Source organism: Melitaea cinxia, chromosome 19, assembly GCF_905220565.1.
Source record: "Melitaea cinxia chromosome 19, ilMelCinx1.1, whole genome shotgun sequence".
In the NCBI taxonomy this organism is placed as follows: Eukaryota; Metazoa; Arthropoda; class Insecta; order Lepidoptera; family Nymphalidae; genus Melitaea; species Melitaea cinxia.
This window is the reverse complement of record NC_059412.1, coordinates 6,128,458-6,149,445: the sequence shown is the minus strand read 5'-3', so window position 1 is coordinate 6,149,445 and position 20,988 is coordinate 6,128,458. Positions and strand designations below refer to the sequence as shown.

The 20,988-nt window shown below is 32.7% G+C and overlaps 1 pseudogene; it reads right to left on the bottom strand.

Annotated features, from left to right (window-relative positions):
• Nucleotides 1–18,838, bottom strand: part of LOC123662685 — a 40,556-nt pseudogene extending 21,718 nt beyond the window's left edge.
• Between the last annotated feature and the right edge of the window lie 2,150 nt (nucleotides 18,839–20,988).

The following is a 20,988-nucleotide window of genomic DNA, read 5'->3' as shown; positions in this document are numbered from 1 at the left end:
AAGCGCGCGTTAATTTACGTCAAAATAGTTTACTGTATTGTAACATGTACATGTATTACTAAGCTGAAGTGACGACGTATAGGACACATTGGTTTAGTGGTTACAGTAATTGGCTTTTAGTTACTAGCTGTCGTGTGCTCGATCTCCGCTCGTGACAAATTTTTGTATTTGTGTAGATGTAATGAGTCTGTTTATCAAGGTATAAGTGTTTATTTTTTTGTCAGTGCTAATCCTTATTACAGAGGACCCTATAACGAAAAAGTATACCTAATCATTACATTATCAACTAATAATGCTTCCAGTTTTTACTTTGGAAGAACGTATTTTCTAAAAGTTTTTTATTACCTCATCAAATGTAGTTATATTTTGTATATACCTATGAGATAATACCACATGTAAGTTCCATCCTCTCCCAAATTACCAATGTAATTAATCAAATCTTAACTGACACGGATATAATAGGATATTGTATTTTTATACGTTATATTTTAAAATATCTTTTTGAAAAAAATAATTATAAAGTTGTGGCCTATATACTAACTTTTTATATTACAATAATAATCAAACCTCATTTTACGTTTTTATATTTTTTATAAAAAATATTTTTTGATAGACGTCGAGAATTCGTATTTTAAATTATTCTTTAGAATTTACGTCTTACAATTTATTAATTCAATTGCTACGTGAACATTGTTTTTGATTTTATTGTTCTTTCATAAAAAGTCCGTGGAGATATTGAATATTTTATCATTAAATACAAAATTATTCACTTCTTTATTCGTAAAATAGCTCATTCACTAAAAATTCTTTAAGTTCTTTACTTAGACTTATTCTGAATTTATTTGGAATTTACATTATAAATATACGTATGCGTTACATTCTTTTTTGTAATCAGATGTAATAGGTATGCCTGTCAAAAATACGAAGATGTTTATTTATAGCCTGTAGGTTTAGAATGTTGGAAAACAATTTAATGGCAATTTACCTCTTATATTACAGGATCGAGCCACCCTCTGCATTTGCTTTGAATTTTAAACGACCGCAATTCCTGAATTCTATCTTATTTTAAGTGGATTTCGTACAAGGAAATTAAATTACAATTAACAATATTGATATAGCTTGGTCGCTTTTAATATTCCAAACGAAATTAGTTAAAAACTAAACGTAGGATGACGAAAGAAAATCTATAGATTTTTTTAATTGGAATATTTTTTATTTTGTTTCCTTCGTCTATTCATCATTCCAATATATTTATTTACCGGTACCAGCGACTTTACTGGAAGATATAATAATAAAAGAAATACCGTTACTAATACCATTTATTTCTTTCACTCTAACATATTATAAATAAAATAGGAAAAATAAACAAAATAAAAAAGTATTATACATACAAAAAGTGAAGGCAAACGATGAAAATGACGAATGCAATTTTTTACACCTCGTTGACTAGTGTTAGGGTGTTCGAAAATGCGTCTCACTTAGGATGTAACTCCAATTCATAATAGTAACATGTACATGACTGTACGTCTTATATGACTGAATGCTTAACAAAGGGTCGTGCAACGTATTTTTAAAGTTGTATGATAAAGTATAGTAACGTTAAACAAATTAAAATAATAAATTGTACTAAACCGTAGTAAAGCGGTTATCGGATTTAAAAAATCCTATCATCCATTTTGAAACTACATATAGATAAACTCCATCCATTAATCTTAAAATAAGAACGAAAATGAAATGTTTTTAATAATCTAATATATAAAATTCACGTGTCGCGGTGTTTGTAGTTAAACTCCTCCGAAACGGCTTAACCGATTCTCATGAAATTTTGTGTGCATATTGTGTAGGTCTGAGAATTGAACAACATCTATTTTTCATCCTCCTAAATGTTAAGGGTAGTCCACCCCTAATTTTTTTAAATATGTTTTGATAATTTATTTTATTTTTATTTTATTATGATTTAGCATCAAAAAACACATACAACCCTAAATTTTCATAATATATATGGCAAAACAACGTTTGCTGGGTCAGCTAGTAATAATAATATAAAGGAATATTTGTATCAAATACATCAACTACTTTTAATATTCCTAGATAAAAGAAAAAGATAAAGGAAACCCAATCTATACAAAAGTACAAAGTAAAGGCTTCTTTTTTCATTAGGATGATGGTGTTTCCGTCAGATTTATTCTTTATTCAAATAAAATTAATTTTATTCTAAAACCCTGATATAAAAAAGTACTTTTGTATTGTATTTTTACTACCTTTAACATATTTATAGAATCTTGTATCCGAAACTTAATAGCTCAAAACTCTTAAAGTATTCATCATGGAAGTGGCTATTACACAGAAATTCTTATAAAAATCCTCCATAAAGAATTCAATTTCGTTAACGAATTCGCTTCTGCATAAAATTCTGAGCGGATCCGGGTAATTATATTATATTTTAATGACGTCGAGGTGATTATATCTTCTGCTAAGTATTATTTGATTACACTCAAATAAATTTTAAACTTTAAAACTTCTAAATACTAAACATCCGACATGGTTTTGTCCGAGGTCACCCTTAACGTAAACAAATAAACATATTTATTTCTTGTCTGGTTGTCTGTTCTTATGGCTCTCCCCACCGTGCCTCGGAGAGCACGTAAAGCTCTTGGTCCCGGTTGTTATCACAAACACCTGATAGTGATCATTACTCGTAGTAGGGAATATATCCGCCAACTCCCAGTGAAGCAGCGTGATGGATTAGTTTTTATTATGCCAAGACCTTCTCGTCGATGCGAAAAGAAATCTTTATCCAGCAGTGGCATTTTAGAGGTTGTAATATCAATCAATTAAACAAAAAAAAAAGTTTGTTTGGGCCAAATTTAGTAATTAGAATTTTACCCCCTTTCTGATGACAGATTGATGGGATATTTGGTACACACTCTTAATCTTGATGACAATACAACATAATATATTCCTTAAGATTGTAAATCCAAGATGGCCGCCGATACAAAATGGCGGATCACATATTACTTCACAAAAACCTCAATATAGGTGTCAAATGAAAGGGCTTGATTGGTAAGATAGGGCTCACTATGAAAAATTCAAGATGGCCGCTGCCACATAATGGCGGATTACATATTTTCCACAAATACCTCAATATGCGAATCAAATGAAAGGGCTTGATTGGTAGAATTATGAATATTTGAAGATACAAAAGTTATGTTGCGTTCTAATATTGACGTATCGAAAGGATTGGTAAACGGCGCTATTGTTACATCACAGAAATTGTTTGGCCTCAGTTTTGTCGGGCCCAAATATACCAAACAGATGTGCTGTCAGTTCAGATCGACTTTGGAAGAGATGGCGTACACTTTATTCACCCTAAAGCCATACAATTTCCAGCAAAGTTCAATTATGGGACGGCTGAAAGAAGGATGTTGCCTTTAATTTTGTCTTGGACTCACCGTCCACAAAATGCAAGGTAGCACAGTAGACGACGCAGTTGTATATTTAGGCTCAAAACTGTTTGAGGAAGGACAAGCATACGTATCTCTGAGTCGAGTGAAGTCTTTGGAAGGATTGTGTATTGAAGAGTTATATTGAAACAAATTGTCAGGAAACAAACCAAGTAATAGTGAGGCATTACATGAACTCAATAGAATGAAAAGTATCAACTAACAACAAAACTAAATCAATCAAATAAAATCAACTAATTTTTTTTTTAATGTTAAACGGTTTTATTACAATAAAAATGATGTAGTTAGGTTATATATTAAAAGTTAAAAAATAATTCAGTAAGTTCTAGCTACCAGCTCGTACAAATCTTCTCATCAATCTGGGGTATTGATCAGACAAATATAAAATCATTAATATGACATTTGTTTGAATCGATCGCTTAAATGTTGTAATGATTAATATGTGATTTTTATTCAGTATTTGAGTGTAAAAAAATATTATTTATAAAAAATATTATTTATAAAAAAAAAATATGTGTTTTCTTGTAAACGAAAAAAAAAACTTTCTTCATTTATATGGACTATTAATACATCGTAGGCAGACGATACAAAAAAATCGCATTATTAGCGATAGCTTAAAAAAGTACTTCTCAAATCTCGAGCAAATTTAAACAAGATCACATGACAAGTAACACCTTTGGATTAAAAAAAGGATCACCGAAATCATATATTAAAAGAAATACAGTCAAATTGATAAGCTTATTCTTTTTTGAAGTGAGCTAAAAAAAAAAAAAACAAACAAATTATATCGTACATATATTTGTGTCTGTAATATAGAACTGGAAAATGTTCCTTTTTTAAATTAATTTAATATAAATATACATAGAATAAGTTAATATTAAAAAAATATTCGCAAATCGGCAGTTAAGCAGCGTAATTGATTTATTTTCATATTTTCCTTTTCTTGTACATAAGGATAGATAGTAACTTGTTAGTGACACATTTACCTATTAATTCGGTTTAGGTTGTAGGTACTTATTACTGATTTCATTACAAAAGAACTTTTTGTTTTTTTGTACAAGTTTTTACGAGTTACATCAAAAATATACAACTGGGACAAAAGTTGATAAAACTATGCTAAGGCCTTATTGTTTAATACCAATCTTTTCCAATTTTAATAAAAATAATATGAAGAGAAAATACCCATACTTTATTTTTTTATTGCCATTTAATATTTCGAATATCTTAGTAATATTTTATGACGTAATTTCTGAAACGTAGTAACTATTTTTAATAGAAGTGAAACAACAAATTGTGTATGTAAAAGGCAAAATACTCACACGAGTTGAATAGGAAACTAGGTCGCGTAATTAGAAGACACTTTTTATATAGCGAAACTCAACAGTTAAATGGAACGTGAAATAAAAGTGCAAATAAAAAATAAAAGTTTTTTTTTTACAAAACGTTACGGGATCGTACCCACACGTTTAAACAAATAACGCACACATTAGAATACATAACACTACATTTTTTTAATATTTGAATTGAGTTTTTTAAATTCGGGCTGTAACTCCTGGATTTTCAAGCGAATTTCTATTATGAGGTGTGGAATAAAAGAAAATATCTTTGTTAAAATTTTGAGCAGCCTAATTGGTGAAGCAGAAGGAGATCGGAAAAAAGTTATACAGCTTTCAAGGTTGTGTTCCTGTGGTGAGTAACGAACCTAGAGTTCAGGGGGATGCGCTGTGTGGAAAGGGGAATTAAGGTCGGTAACGCACTTGTGATTCTCCAATTGTATCGGTACATGTTTAAAAATTGTTTACATTGCGAAAATGTGTTTATTAGCATGAACAACGAAGAAAAACAAATAAAAGAAGGCCTGCATGTTGCGAGGTCAATGCTGAAACGTTTTGTGACTTTGATTTTTTCAAAGCGTTTCTTATTAACTATATGAACTATACGGCTACACTTAGGTTTATAATTAACAAACATTATGATCTACTAATTATTGCACATTGATATAAATACCAGCATTAAATATTAAACATCAAATTGGCTGTAAAATGCTATCGAGTCGTTTCAATTGATGCCATAACTAACAAGGTTGTCAATTTTTGTTTTAGCTTAGCCTTAACACTCAACATAAAATTTAGGAAAAGTTACACGTTAACAAAATACGTCATAAGAATTCTTAGGTTTAAAAAAACAGTACGTGTTTATACTGCATTTACTTTACTTCTTGAAACGTATTTCATTCGATTTATTTAACACATGGTTCGGTAAAACTTTTCATTCAAGCAATACTTTCAAACCTCAAAAGTAATGTGGTGAATTCTTTACCTTCCACGTAGACTTGGTACCTCATCAAGTAAGTGGTTTTAAGCCAAAGCACTATTTTAGGTAAGACAGTGTTTCATTGTACATACTCGTAATGTATACAATACCTTTGCGGTAATGCGGCTGCATTTTAGAATTAAAAAGGCCAAGATCTGGCAATGTGTTCGCAGCGATACTGGAATATTTATGGTAGAAGCTTCGTGGTTAAATTATTGGTGTTTTTCATGCTTTCGTACTTTTCCCTTAGACCCTGTAATAAAATGTAATAGCACTCTTGAAGTACTTTGACAACTTAAAATATACCTATAATATAATTAATATTGGGTTGTCTGTCTGTAAATGTGTTTTAAATGTGTTTATTGTTTAAAATGTAGTTGTGATATACAATAAAGTATAAATAAATTAATAATAAATAAATATAATGATAATAGTAAAATCCTGAGATTATGAACTTCAATAATAACAAACTTTTGTCACAATTACGCTTTTATGTTATGTTAGTGTGTGTGTGTGTGTGTGTGTGTGTGCGTGCGCGCGCGCGCGCGCGCGTGTGTGTGTGTGTGTGTGTGTGTGTGTGTGTGTGTGTGTGGTGTGTGGTGTGTGTGTGTGTTGTGTGTGTGTGTTGTGTGTGTGTGTGTGTGGGTGTGTGTTGTATTTAGTATATTTCTAGGTAATTACTTCAAGTAAAGCCTCAGTCTCTTGATTATTTTGTTTTGTAAGCCATTCAGTGATTTTTTAAGTTTGTAAGAGTTAAAAGAATATATTTTTAACAAATTGTTTATCTTCTTGTATATATGAGCCGATTTTTTAAGCATATTGTTGACAAGCAAATTTAGTCTTAGCAATATATGTTTCATTTACAATGTTTAATCTTCTTTTTAACCGACTCCAAAAAAGGAGGAGGTTCTCAATACGACTGTATTTTTTTTATGTATGTTACATCAGAACTTTTGACCGTGTGGACCGATTTCGACAATTTTTTTTTAATCGAAAGGTGGTGTGTGTCAATTGGTCCCATTTAAATTTATTTGAGATCTAACAACTACTTTTCGAGCTATATCTAATAATGCGTTTTTACTTGACGCTTTTTTCGTCGACCTACGTTGTATTATACCGCATAACTTTCTACTGGATGTACCGATTTTGACAATTCTTTTTTTGTTGGAAAGGGCATATCCTTAGTTTGGTACCATGATAAGGAAACCAGGATCTGATGCTGGGATCCCAGAGAAACCGAGGGAAACTCTCGAAAATCCGCAATACCTTTTTACTGGGTGTACCGATTTTGACTATTTTTTCGTCGATCTACGTTGTATTACTCGTCGATGAAATTGAAGTCGGTTTTTTTTCGTTTGTGAGCAAACACAATTATTGTTTTAGTACTAACATCTATACTCGCTGTTTTATGCACATTTAGTATCAGCTAAATCATGCTATTTTGGCTACTATGAGCTGTTGCGTATAAGGGGTTTATTTTTAATTATAATGAAACAACTTTTTCGGATTTTATGGCGGTTTATTAAGTTTTTTAAAAGCCCGACGTTTCGGATGCTTTATAGCAACCATGGTCATGGGAGGACTGGACGGTTATTTATAATTTGATAATATAATAAATAATTAGTATTTTCGAACAAGATTCTCAAAATCTTTTAGTGTTAAGCTAACTAGATGTGAATTCTTAAACAAACTTAGCTCTCAAAAATTTAGCGGCAAAAGCCTCAATTTTGACGCGACCTTTCAATTAAGATCCAAGTGCTTGTGCTACTAGGTCATCTAAATATAAACTAAGATACACAATAAAAACTATACTTGTAAATACGCTCTCAAATTACATTTACTACTTAAATTATTTGAAAAAAAATTAATAACAAAATAGAAATATATATTTGTACAAGACTTCAATTTCTGATTTTCAATTAGACAAGAATTTCATTTATTTTTTAATTAATCAAACGAATGCACTTAAAAATGAAATGAAAAATTATCTCAAAAATGCTATGGTTTACACGTAAAGCGTAATATTTAGCATGTTAGTCATTTCAGTTCCCTATATTTCGATACTATTGAAAGAGCCTTTGACGCGGGTGAACTGAAATCTGAGCGAGTTGGTATTAAACATGTTTATTGATAGCTATATCGGTCTAACCTCCTTGCTTTTACGTTTTAAACTCTCACTATCACTACCACTGTTATAATACTAGAATAAATTTTCATTTTCTCAACTACTAGTAACCCGCCCCGGTTTCACACGGTTGTAAAAATTATCAGTGTTCCTCTACTATATTATGCGTGTATTATACATATAAACCTTTCTCTGGAATCACTCTGTTTACTAAAGAAAACCGCATCAAAATCCGTTGAGTAGTTTTGAGGATCTAAGTATACAGACAGCGGGAAGCGACTTTGTTGCGACTTGATACTATGTAATGATACACAATACTTACTGTGTACATATTCGTAATAGAGTTTTTGCAGTTTTATTTTTTGGGTTTAATAGCTAAGAAAAAATTCGTAAATACTAATTGTAAATGTGATGATTTGAATATCTTGCGAATTATTGCTTATTATCGCGCGTTTTGAGATATTTTTGTATTTGTTCACATTGTTGCTATAATACTTAAACGAATTATTTAATAAAAATTACTTACAATACGAAACTCAATGTAAGAGAATTTTCTGTTTTATAATAATGCGCCTTATGATAGCATATCGAATAAAGTCTTTTAATATTACATTTGTAATATAATTCGAATAGTTCGAAGCAAATTTAAAAAGAATCAAAATAAAAACGTAACGTATAATATAGAATGGCTGGAATTATCGCCAGTGAATTCCTACCGACGTATGCAAATAAAGACATTTGCATTTTAATTTACTCTATAATAGAAACACGAAATGCTAAAACGAATTCTCCGATCTGTTGCAACATACCTTCTCTGGTGCCGAGTATTACCGTTTCTCTTCAATTTTCTATTTTATCGATAGAGTTTCGGATTTTATTCTAACACTACGGTTTTTCTGTGTCCTTTTACACAATAGTATTCATTGCAATATCTTAAATAAACTGTGTAAATAGACTAATTAAATTAGTAATATAATATTTACTTTAACTTATTTATTATTTTTATGTTATGATTGTAAAAGATTATGAATTTTCTTTGGCGTAATTAATGATCGTCGGTTGAATCATAGCTCCCAGGAAATATGTATGTCGGCCATATTAATTTCGGCATATTCTGACATAGACCACACGGTCTATTTATTTTTAAGTGTACATGGCTCGGTGGTTTAGTTTTACTGCCAAAAAAAAATGAAAATATTTAATGATACATTCAAAACTAATATTTTCATGAAAAAGGTTCAGGAAACAATGTTACGGTTGATGAAAAGTTGCCGAACTTTCAAATGGTAAAAACATTGTCCTATGGACGAAAATTGAATAAAAGCGGTAAAAAGAGACCGCACAATAAAATAACGGGTTATAAATCATTTAATTGCTATTGTGTGGGTTTATAATATGTTTAAATAAAACAACATATACGTAGGTACATGTATAATGTATGTAGTATATTGATACTGAATAAAGCTTTTCCAAATATATTTTCTGCGTCTGATACTTATGTTTACCTAAGACAAGGGTTCAAGTCATAATAATTTTCTAAAATGCAGAGATGAAGAAATTGTAAATGTCACAACTAAGCGAAGCCTGTCTATTCAGAAAGCATTAAAGCTTAATCCACCAAGCTGCACTGCGGGCTTTCAATATACATAGCTTAAAAGCTCTACAGGGTACTGCTGTTTTATGATATTTCGCATATCTTGCAGAGCTCAAGACTTATTGTTAACCTAAAATGTGTAAGTAAAAAACTTGTATTTCTGCTATTTATATTACACTTGTAAATAGTTCAATCATTTTTATTTTAAACACCCTTAATGAAATAGGGCTTTGTTCTACACGGGGAAAAAAGGCCTATGACCAATGAACTAATCAATGTACCAAAAAATGAAATAGTTCTCGTAACCTATGATAATGATAATGCAATAATGGTATGATATGGTAAGATATATGAATATATAAATAAATGGTAATAAGGGTAATATGAATAATATATAAATGGTAATGATATATGCAATTTTAATCAGTTACTTTTCTATTTTAAGCAATAACTGACGTGATGATGTGAACAGTTTTGACTAAAGCTCTGCTTATTTAATTTCTTAAACACGTGTGTTTCGCTCAATATAAATATGAAGCATATCGAGCATTTACTAACAAAATAGATTATTTATAAATTAGGAGCTTTGCTTAAAACATCCAACTACATATATTCATACACTGATATCAACAGCATTTTACAAATATTTGTTAAAATTTCATCTCGAATATTTAATTGAAGTGTAAAGGGGGAGGATAAAATTATAAAAGCACTGTTCCATTACCTTTACCTAATGCCCACAAATCAGTTATATTAAAAAACCAAAACTATTTTATATTAGTCTCTCACATAAGAAAGTAATCTCACAGAATCTTAGAAATAAACACAAAATTCAAATTGCTAACTCTAGAACTGATTATGGTAAAAAAAATGTGGAAGGAGAACAGATCTATAATTAATTACCTACAGTAATAAAAGTATGCGAAAATGCACCAATTTACAAATAATTTTGCCAATCCCTCTTAAAAGAAAGCTCAAAAATCATATCTTAAACGCTACGTCATAAAATTGTATATAAAATTATTATAATGGAACTTCGTTCCAATACTTAGGCAACTTCATCGAAGAAAAATTGTAATCACTTATTCTGTATATCATTTAAAATGAACTTGTATAGTTCTTATGAGAAATAAACCTCTTTTAATCTAAAAATAATTTGTAATAACTTAAAATTTGTGTATTAAAAATATCAGGGATATTTCTGTTAGATACAAAAATTGCAATTTTTAAACTGTTTTATATGAAAAGGTTTTCAATTTAATATTCAAAATGCATAAGCGTTTGATGGGTGCAATTTTCATACACTTTTCATAAGAGTGAAATATTAAAAATACAAAATATTTTACATTGAATTTTCGAACGTTTGTGTAACATCCGTTTCAGTAATAGAGATTTCATCAGATCAGATTAGTCTAGCCCTTTGTAGATTTAGTATAAAAATGTGCGTTTTATTTTTAAGTTTTTTATTACCTTTTATTATTAATGTTGATGAATTATGTTATATAATATTAAAAATGTTACTACTGGTATACAAATGAATGAAACGTAAATAAAATGTCTCTAATTGTATATGAATATTATTGTAATTAGTCATCATATTCTTTTTTTTAATTATTTTGCAGAGATTAGTATTTTTTTCTTGTATAATTTCGAACTGTAACTTAAAACTCCTGTAAAGATTGTTCTTTATTGATTACTAGCTGCGCCCGCAACTTCGTCCGCGTGGAATTAAACAAAAAAGTTATTGTTAAGTTCGCAGAGTTATAAAATAAATACATTTCTAAAATAAAAGTAACCTAAGTTATTCCTTATTACATCAGCTATCTGCCATTGAAAGTCTCGTCAAAATCGGTCCAGCCGTTTCATAGATTAGCCGGAACAAACAGACAGACAGACAGACAGACAAACAGACAAAAGTTGTAAAAAATGTTATTTTGCTATATGTACATCATAATATGCATTTAGTAAAAAGCGGTTATTTTAATCCACTGCAATTTTATTTATTTGTATAGATTATTATATAGCCGTACATTTATAAGATCTCGTATTATGGCAAAATATACTTGCATCCAGGAAATGTCGTACAAGGAACTGAACTAACTGACTGACTCACAGGAAATATCTATTAAAAAAAACCTTCACGAAAGTTATACAAGAAATTGGTATATTTACAAAAACAGGCCTATTACAGTTCCATTAAGGTTTAAGTGGTTAGTGTAGACTTAGTCTAAAATCCTTCCATCAAAGTCTTAAGGGTCCAAGTTTACGTATCAAAACTTATTCATTACTTGTCCTTCCAAACCTCTATAAACTAGATAAGCAATATCAACTGGACCAAACAAATATATAACCTTCCGAATTTGCATTAATCAAAGTTTCTTGGAAAAGTTTTTTTGGCAAGATCAGGATACCCTATAATGTAATGAAGTCGAAGTTTTCTATTTCTATATTACATTTCACGTAAACTTATATAGTTATATTAAAAAGTTTAGAAGTATATTATTTTTTCAATGACACTATAGATTTGGCCTTTTTTGTGAATGTGAGTAAGATCTTCGGACAACAACACCCGTGCCATTTATAAAAATAACATAATACATTATGCTTATCCTATAGGTAAGTAAGTGGATGTCTTTTTAATTCAGTAATTTCAGATTAATAATAATCAATAATAAACATTTATTTTGTTTTCTCTCACACACAATAGACACAAAATACAAATTTCAACAACAACGAAGCAAAAATAACGAAGCAAAATCGGTGTGTGAGACTGGCGACTGTACTAGGAGACCTGTATTACAGATTGCCAGATTAGCTAGATTAGCAATTTTGTGACTCCCTATTGATTTAGCTCGCATAATAATAATAATAGCACTTTACTGTACACAATAACGTGCTTTGGCGCAATGGTCACAGCAATGGATTGTGCCTGTTGCGCTGGCGGTTGCTTTTCGATCGCCGCACACGACAAACATTTGTATTGGTCACGGGTAAGGGTGTTTGCCGTGGTCTGGGTGTTTGTGCAGTCCTTGTAGGTCTCCCCACCGTGTCTCGGAGAGCACGTTAAGCCGTCAGTCTTGGTTGTTATCATGTATACCTGATAGCGATCGTCACTCATAGTAGGGAATATGTCCGCCAACTCACATTAGAGCAGCGTGGTGGATTATGCTCTGATCCTTCTCCTACATGGGGAAAGAAGCCTATGCCCAGTTGTGGGATATGACAGGCTGAAGCACAAAAATTAAGTTAAGTAACATTAACAATAATCAGTAGCAATATGTACAAACATGTACATATAGGCACGTAGAATCATTTGTAGCTTGATTTGAGATTGTAATGTAGCAGTTACATATTTAAGTATCTATTCACCAACGTGCAATGACCTCTGGCGATTCAAGTCCCAATACATCTCCTTCGTGAGCAAAAATCTTGTTCAGAATTTAATAGTTTTAAGGCTATTTTTACTCAACGAAAACTACTCAAACTACTCAAGAAGAAGACTCGACGAATTCCAACCACCAGAGCAGGCTGGGTTTCGAAATGGCTACAGCACCGTGGACCACATCCATACTGTTCGGCAGATTATCCAAAAGACGGAAGAATATAATCAACCGCTGTGTATGGCATTTGTGGACTACGAGAAAGCCTTCGACTCCGTCGAGACCTGGGCTGTCCTGGACTCTCTGCAGAGATGTCATATCGACTGGCGATATATCGAGATACTAAAATCTATGTACGACGCGGCGACGATGACCGTTCATGTCAATGACCAAAGAACAAGACCTATTTCCCTCCGGCGCGGGGTAAGACAGGGGGATGTAATATCACCGAAACTGTTTACCACTGCGCTAGAGGATGTTTTTAAGACCTTGGATTGGGGGGAACGGGGCATCAACGTCAACGGTGAATTCATCTCTCACCTTCGTTTCGCCGACGATATTGTCATCTTTGCGGAGACGCTGGATGAGTTAGGCCAAATGCTGGCCGGCCTAAACGAGTCCTCCCGACGTGTCGGTCTCTGTATGAACTTGGATAAGACGAAAGTTATGTTTAACAACCAAGTCATACCGATACCGGTATCGGTCGATGGTACCCTTCTCGAAGTTGTTCAGGATTATATTTACCTAGGCCATACTATCCAACTAGGCCGCAACAACTTCGAGAAGGAGGCCGATAGGAGGATTCGGTTGGGCTGGGCGGCGTTTGGCAGACTCCGTCGAGTCTTCACTTCGAAGATTCCGCAATGCTTGAAGACAAAAGTTTTCGAGCAATGCGTCCTGCCTGTGTTAACATACGGAGCCGAGACGTGGACACTGACCAAGGGACTGGTCCACAAGTTTAAAGTCGCTCAACGTGCAATGGAACGGGCTATGCTTGGGGTCTCTCTCAAAGACAGGATTAGAAATGAGACTATCCGCGAGGGAACGAAAGTAACCGACATAGCCCACAGAATTAGCAAGTTGAAGTGGCAGTGGGCTGGTCATCTGTGTCGCAGGACCGATGGCCGTTGGAGTAGACGGGTCCTAGAGTGGAGACCGCGTCTTGGCAAACGCAGTGTGGGACGTCCTCCGGCCCGTTGGACCGACGATCTACGTAAGATTGCCGGTGTAGGCTGGATGAGGATTGCGGAAGACCGGGATGTGTGGCGCGAACTTGGGGAGGCCTATGTCCAGCAGTGGACTGCGATAGGCTGAAGTGTTTTACTCAACGGAAATTATTCACCGTATCATCTGATTTTCAAGGTACAAAGTTTAGTAAAATACGTGTGTAGTAATAAGCGTGTAATAAGTTGAATAGGACTCTTATCAAAAAAAAAAAATCATTTATACGTTAGACATATGTGCACGCAAACTTTTGCTTTTATAATATTTATGTTGATAAGAAAAAGAATCGAAATAATATATTTGTTTTTGGTCACCAACACGGTATACCTATTAAACTTTGTTAGAAACTTCTTTTATTCGAAGTTTTCACGTGTTTTTCTTGCGAGATCCAATTAAGATAAATTTTATCAAGACAATTGTCGCATAAAGTATTGTGATAACCTAATATATTAATGTTTTTACTACATCTCAAAACAAATTAGAATTCACTTGAAAAAATTTGCTTTCTTTTTTGAATCTAAACCTATTTTTTTATTATTGATAGCACGGTCGCCTGTTCTTAATGAAAGATTGATACTACATACATATATAAATACCTTTTATATAGATAAATAGATATATGACACCTGGGTGACTCGAGGCGGGAATCGAACCCACAATCCCCGGAGCAGAAAGCAGAGTTACTGCAAACTGCGTCAACAGTCTAGTCAGTCTATTTTGTTTCATCGACATTTACTGACTTTCAGTGCAATAACCAGGGTAGGGCACAGCAGGAATTTCCTGTTTAAAATATGGAGCAGCCTGACTGAGGTAGTACCTAGACCTTATAGAAGATCACAGCTATATAACACTGTTTTCAAGCAGTATTGTGTTCCTATTTGTGAGTAAGGTAACCAGAGCTCCTGGGGGGATTGGGGATCGAGTCGGCAACGCGCTTGCGATGCTTCTGGTGTTGCAGGCGTATTATTAGTAATTATTATAGGCATATTATTGGTAATCTCTTACCATTAGGTGAGCCGTACGCTTGTTTGCCGACCTAGTGATATAAAAAAAAAGAAAACACAATACAGTAGTAATATAACAGTTATGTACTATGATAATAACTGAGAAAAAAATATCACTATTTATTTTTTAAATTATAACATTTTTAATCTATCGGCATGTAATTGCAATAAGCAACGCAACGATAAGCAATGCAGTTTTCATTGATACACTGTGTATAGGAATCAGTTGTACTTTTCATTTAATAAATATTATAGTTATTTTATCATTTCTATTGTTAGACAAAAGGAATAAGTTTGCGCCAGATTTCTTATATTTCATTTACTGTGGCGTTAATACACTAGTTATTAAATAATAAAAAGTTATTAATAATAAAAATAAGAAACAATTTAATTATCTATTTATTCTTTATTGTACACTTAAACTACAAGATACAAATTGATCATATTTTAAAATAGTTATGGGTGGACTTATGGCTATTTAGCTATTTCTTCCAGACATGCAAATGCAGTAAGGATAAAATTAATATCGAGACCGGTTATTAGTTCAAGTATTCTTGCTTTGTTTTCTGGATCATATTGATAAAAAAATATTTTATTAAAAATTGCAACTTTATTGTGGAGGTTTTTGAACAAGCACAACACTGAACTGTTTGAATTTATAATACGACTACATTTATGTAACATGTTCGAAAGCGTGAAATTCTCGGCAAACAGAACACTGTTCCATTTCGTACGATATTGATTAGCCAGCTTTCATGCTTTTGTATTGAAGCTGTTCAATACAATCTTTATAGACACTAAGACTCCTAATTAGTAACGTATATTTTTATGGCCATGTGTGATTATTTTTAAATATTTAACATACGCAGTCGTGTGTTACCACCACACAGCAACAGCAACTTTATGGTTGTGTTTTAGGTGACGCTCGGCTATTAAACATACACACATATAAAAGTATGTGTTATCCAGACTCACGGTGGAGTTAAACATAATCCATGGGCAGGAAGTAAGCGCAAGTGTGCCTATGAGTAGGCAAATTGTCACAGTTTACGTGTTTTTGGACCCCCACCATAGGATGATATTCTACTGGTGATTTTCGAAATTGTTGTTTATTTATCATTTAGGTTTACAATTGTTATTTACATTTTTAACCTATTAACGCAGTCGACAGTACCTAATTTTTTTTGATGTTTTGACATTTCTCTAAAACTAATTTTGAGAAGGCTCAATAAAAGTTGTTCTACAAAGTAAAATAAAAGTCGTAAGTTTCTTATTAAGTAGATAAGTTAATAAGAAAAACTGTGAATCATGATAACTTTTCAGAAAGAGAGAGAAACAGAAAAACATTCTAACACACTAGTTCATAGGAAGTGTTGTGATTTATATATTTTGTTACTTTCTTTGCTAGTTCTCCCACATTTGTTATTATTGTAGTCGACTTGTCCGTTAGCGCAATTGGCCTAGACTTTTTGTATCAGGATCATGGTTTTAAATCGTAGTCTGGGTAGTTAATAATCTATTATTTAAAGTTTATTGGATGTTACCTAAAACACAAGCAAGCTACCTTAGAAACAGATAACTGTGTGTGCGGCTTGTAGGGTCGGCAACCCGTTTGCGATGCTTCTGCTGTTAAAGGCGTCTATATGCTATTGTAATCATGACCAGGTGAGCTTCAGGCTTAGTTTTTTTGACTTTAATAAACATTAATTAGATATATATTGATACTAATTTAGCATCGAGCTAAAGTTTTATAACGACAGACATTTTTTTCTGGTTGTAGAGTTTATCGTTGGATTGGCAGTTGGTGGATCGATATTCGTTATTATATTAGACACCTATAAACATAGTGTAGTGATTATGTGTAACATCCAATCTGCAGAAGAGCAGATTATCAAATCAATATTTCATCAGACATTAGTAAATGAGGAGGAGCTCTGACCAACAGTAGGACACTAACTGGATTTTTTAGTTTTGTCAAAAAGAAAATTAGCATTCTAAATAATTTTTTACTTTTGTCAAAAAAATAAATTAGCTTTCTAAATATTATAACCGCTGAAACGTTCTTAAATAATTTAAACAAACCCCTTACAAATTAAGTCATCTAAAGTCGGAACATCATTAATTTATAATACAAACATTTAAGACAAGATATTTACAGCCGATGTAATTTATCGCCAGGAATACAGTTGTAAATTAAGTTCTAAGAGCATTATAAACAGATCCATTAAACATAATCTTAAATAGGACGAGGAGAAGGCGATTGGGAGCCAAATCAGAGACAAAAATAATCTATTATTCGAGCAGTCGTCTTCAGTAAAAGATTATAAGGTTCTTAATATCCTCTTCGCTGGACAGTTTAAATAACTCACATAATGTAGTAGTCCTTTTATATCTTTTAATTTTCCAAAGTAAATAAGTTTTTAGCGTGCAAATAATTTATATATTGGTTTATTAGACCATAAAATTGAGGGTTCCAATAACAAATAAATAAATAAACTTACATGCATTATAAATAATACAATATTACAAGCTTTGTAATATTATAAGTGGTAAATTAATATACTGACTTTGATAGATTCCGAACTATTAAGTGCCAGTGTGTAATGAGAAATGGTATGGTTTTATCGATTTTAATCACACATTCAAGCATTATACTGGCTAGAGATTTGACTAAGACTAGTTTTAGATTTCCGGTCAAGTGGCTGTCGTCGTTGGACTACCAGAAACACACCCCGCTCCCACACACACACGCACACACACACACGCACGCACACACGCACACACGAACACACACACACACACACACACGCAAACACACCAAGATACGCCCACACATTCTCCTTATCCAGCATATTTTTTTAATTATGTATAATTTACTTTAAGAAAATATTAGGTATATTTACTTCAGTTTTCTTATATATATTTTGTTTAATAAGGAATAAATAATGGAAGAGAACACTGTTTCAGTGTGATACAGGCTTTTGTCTATCACAAGAACCAGGGAACTCATTTTTATACGTAAATAATTTTTTATGAAAAAAGCATTAATATTATTATTTGATAAAAATACATACACATACAATACACATACCAATCTATATGGTATATATGTGTCTACAGTATATTATACCCCTACATACATATATAAGTAAAATTTTTCAAAAAATTATACTAGACCAATTACTTTTCCATTTCTAGGTTAACGGGATTTTCCACAGTGAACAATATGGTATCACTAGAGGCTGCTCTACGACAGTTGCTGGTGTGGCATTTCTCAAGCATATATATGATGCTTGGGAGAGGTCACATAATGCTATCGGTGTATTATGTGTTTACCAAAGGCATTTGATTGCGTGGACCACGGGGTCCTATAAAGTAAACTTGAGTATTTATTACTTTGTTAATGGTAAAGCTCTTAATCATATTACTTCATATCTATCTAATAGAATTTAACACGTATCAATAAATGGAACGAAGTGTTCTGGATCTATGCTAAAAATGGACATTCCAAAGGCGTCGATTCTAGGTGCTTATCTTTTTTAAATATGCATAACTGATCTGCTACTGTATGTTAAGGGTATTTGTGATATAGTGCTATTTACTGATGATACATCGCTTATATTTAAAGTTACCTCTGTCTGTATGTATCTGGAGTCTGCTGAGCAACCGAGCAAAGCTCCAGGGAGCCAGCGCAACCCGGCCGGCACACCGCGCTTTTGCGCCACACCGCGCATTCGTGCCACAGGGCGGGTGACCGAGCCACTGCCCCGTCCATCCAGCCATTATTGGTCCACGGGGGTCCAGGACCTAAGACTCCTACCACTCACTGGAACCAGGCGAGTGACGTTCCCCCATTCGCCACCTAAGGGGACGCGCCCAGGTCCTAGACCTAAGTCTGGGCCTAGGCTCCAAGGGCCTGGGGTCTTTATTTAAACCTAGCTTATCCGATAGTAAATCCAAATCCCAATTCCAACACACGAAGTCTAACTCAAGTACTCTCTAGCATACATGGTCTACATTCTTTACTACATTAGGTACGTAGTGTTTAATTAGAAGGCTGAGCGATTTTCATTATGAACTCGAACGCTCTGTGGAATGCAACCGGATCGAACTGTATGTACTAAGAACTTGTTGTAAAAATCTTGTCTATCACGAAATAATAAATAATTAATTATGCGTTAAAGATTCGTGTTATCTTAGGAAATCCAATTTAATAATTTTATTAATAATTTAAGTATTTTCTACTAAACTTTTATTAGAAAGAATTCGTTCAAAACATAGACAATTTCTTAATCGCAATTTCGAACATTATTAAATAATATCAAGTCTTTAGCTATGTAGAACAGCTATTTTAAGTAGCATATTAATTTCTTTCTAATAACATCATCTAAGATAAATTTTAACTTATCGAGATAGGTATTCATTTTTTATTGGCATTATCATCACGTTTCATCTAGTGAACCCTGTATACAAGTTGTTATTACTGGGCCTTTTTAACACTTTTTATGTCAAAAATTATTCGGCTAACTCACTTAAAGCCAAATTTGGCTGATGCAATATCCATAGATAACAATAGACAGGAACATTAACATGGTAAAACACTATTAAGATTTAAAACCCAATTTCATTAGCTCCGACTGGCTCATATTTCGCTCAGAGAATCGAAATTGAAATTTAACCGTTCTTTACTGTTGTTCATAATTTATACTAACTTTTAGCAATTTTCAAATTCCGGTGTTCTGAATTTTGAATTTTACTATCAAAATAAAATTGATTCAAACCTTTTAATTTGTATTACATTTATATTCATAAAAAAAAAGAAAAAAGAAACGAAACTCTCGATTAACCACTGGCAAAAGTGATATATGTGTACTGTAGCTCCTCAAACAGCAGATTAAGGTTAGAATTTTATATTATATAATTGACTTCGCTTTACATATATATATTGAGCCTTCGCATTGAATTACATTCCTTTCTCCTACATGTAAGTGAGACCTATCGCTCAGCTGTGGGATGTTACAGTCGAATCAATCAATCAACCAATCAATCAAAATTATATTACATATTACAAACATTAATTTGCTTAAAGTCAGAAATAATTTATACACCATCGACGTTCCTGCTCTTATCGAGCCAACTGGAATTAATCGCAATGATGGCAAGAGACCTGATGGATTGACGTTGGTTCCCTGGGAAAGGGGACGGGCGCTTTTGTGGGACGCAACCTGCGTTGACACACTTGCTTCGTCTCATGTCAGGGAAACAGCCTTAAAAGCGGGAGCTGCAGTGGAAAAAGCTGAAACGACTAAACGGCACAAATATTCGTCACTAATTCCAAATTACATCTTTGTGCCGTTTGCAGTCGAAACACTTGGACCTTGGAGTAGCAGTGCTAAAAAAATTTTAAATGAAATAACAACTCGCCTTATTGCCTCCACTGGTGACAAGAGGGCTGGTGCATTTTTTGCCCAGAGAATCGGCATAGCGATTCAACGGGGAAATGCTGCCAGCATTCTTGGCACAATTCCACGCGGACATGACTTATACCAAAACTATCTGTAAATATTTAGTTCTTAAGTTGTGAATTGTAAATATGTATAATATTATGTATAAATAAAATTATATAATTTATACACTAAATAAATGATTTAAATATAAAGTTAAATAATAATAAGATTTAATAGATATTTATATATAATACTAGCTGACCTGGCGAACTTCGTATCACCTTATTTTTTTCTGAAATATAATAATAACATAATATATCAAAATAAAATATAGCCTATCTTTTAAGTTGGATCAAACTGCACACGGTGTGCAAATTTGACTAAAATCGGTTAAGTAGTTTAGGAGTCCATTGAGGACAAACATTGTGACACGAGAT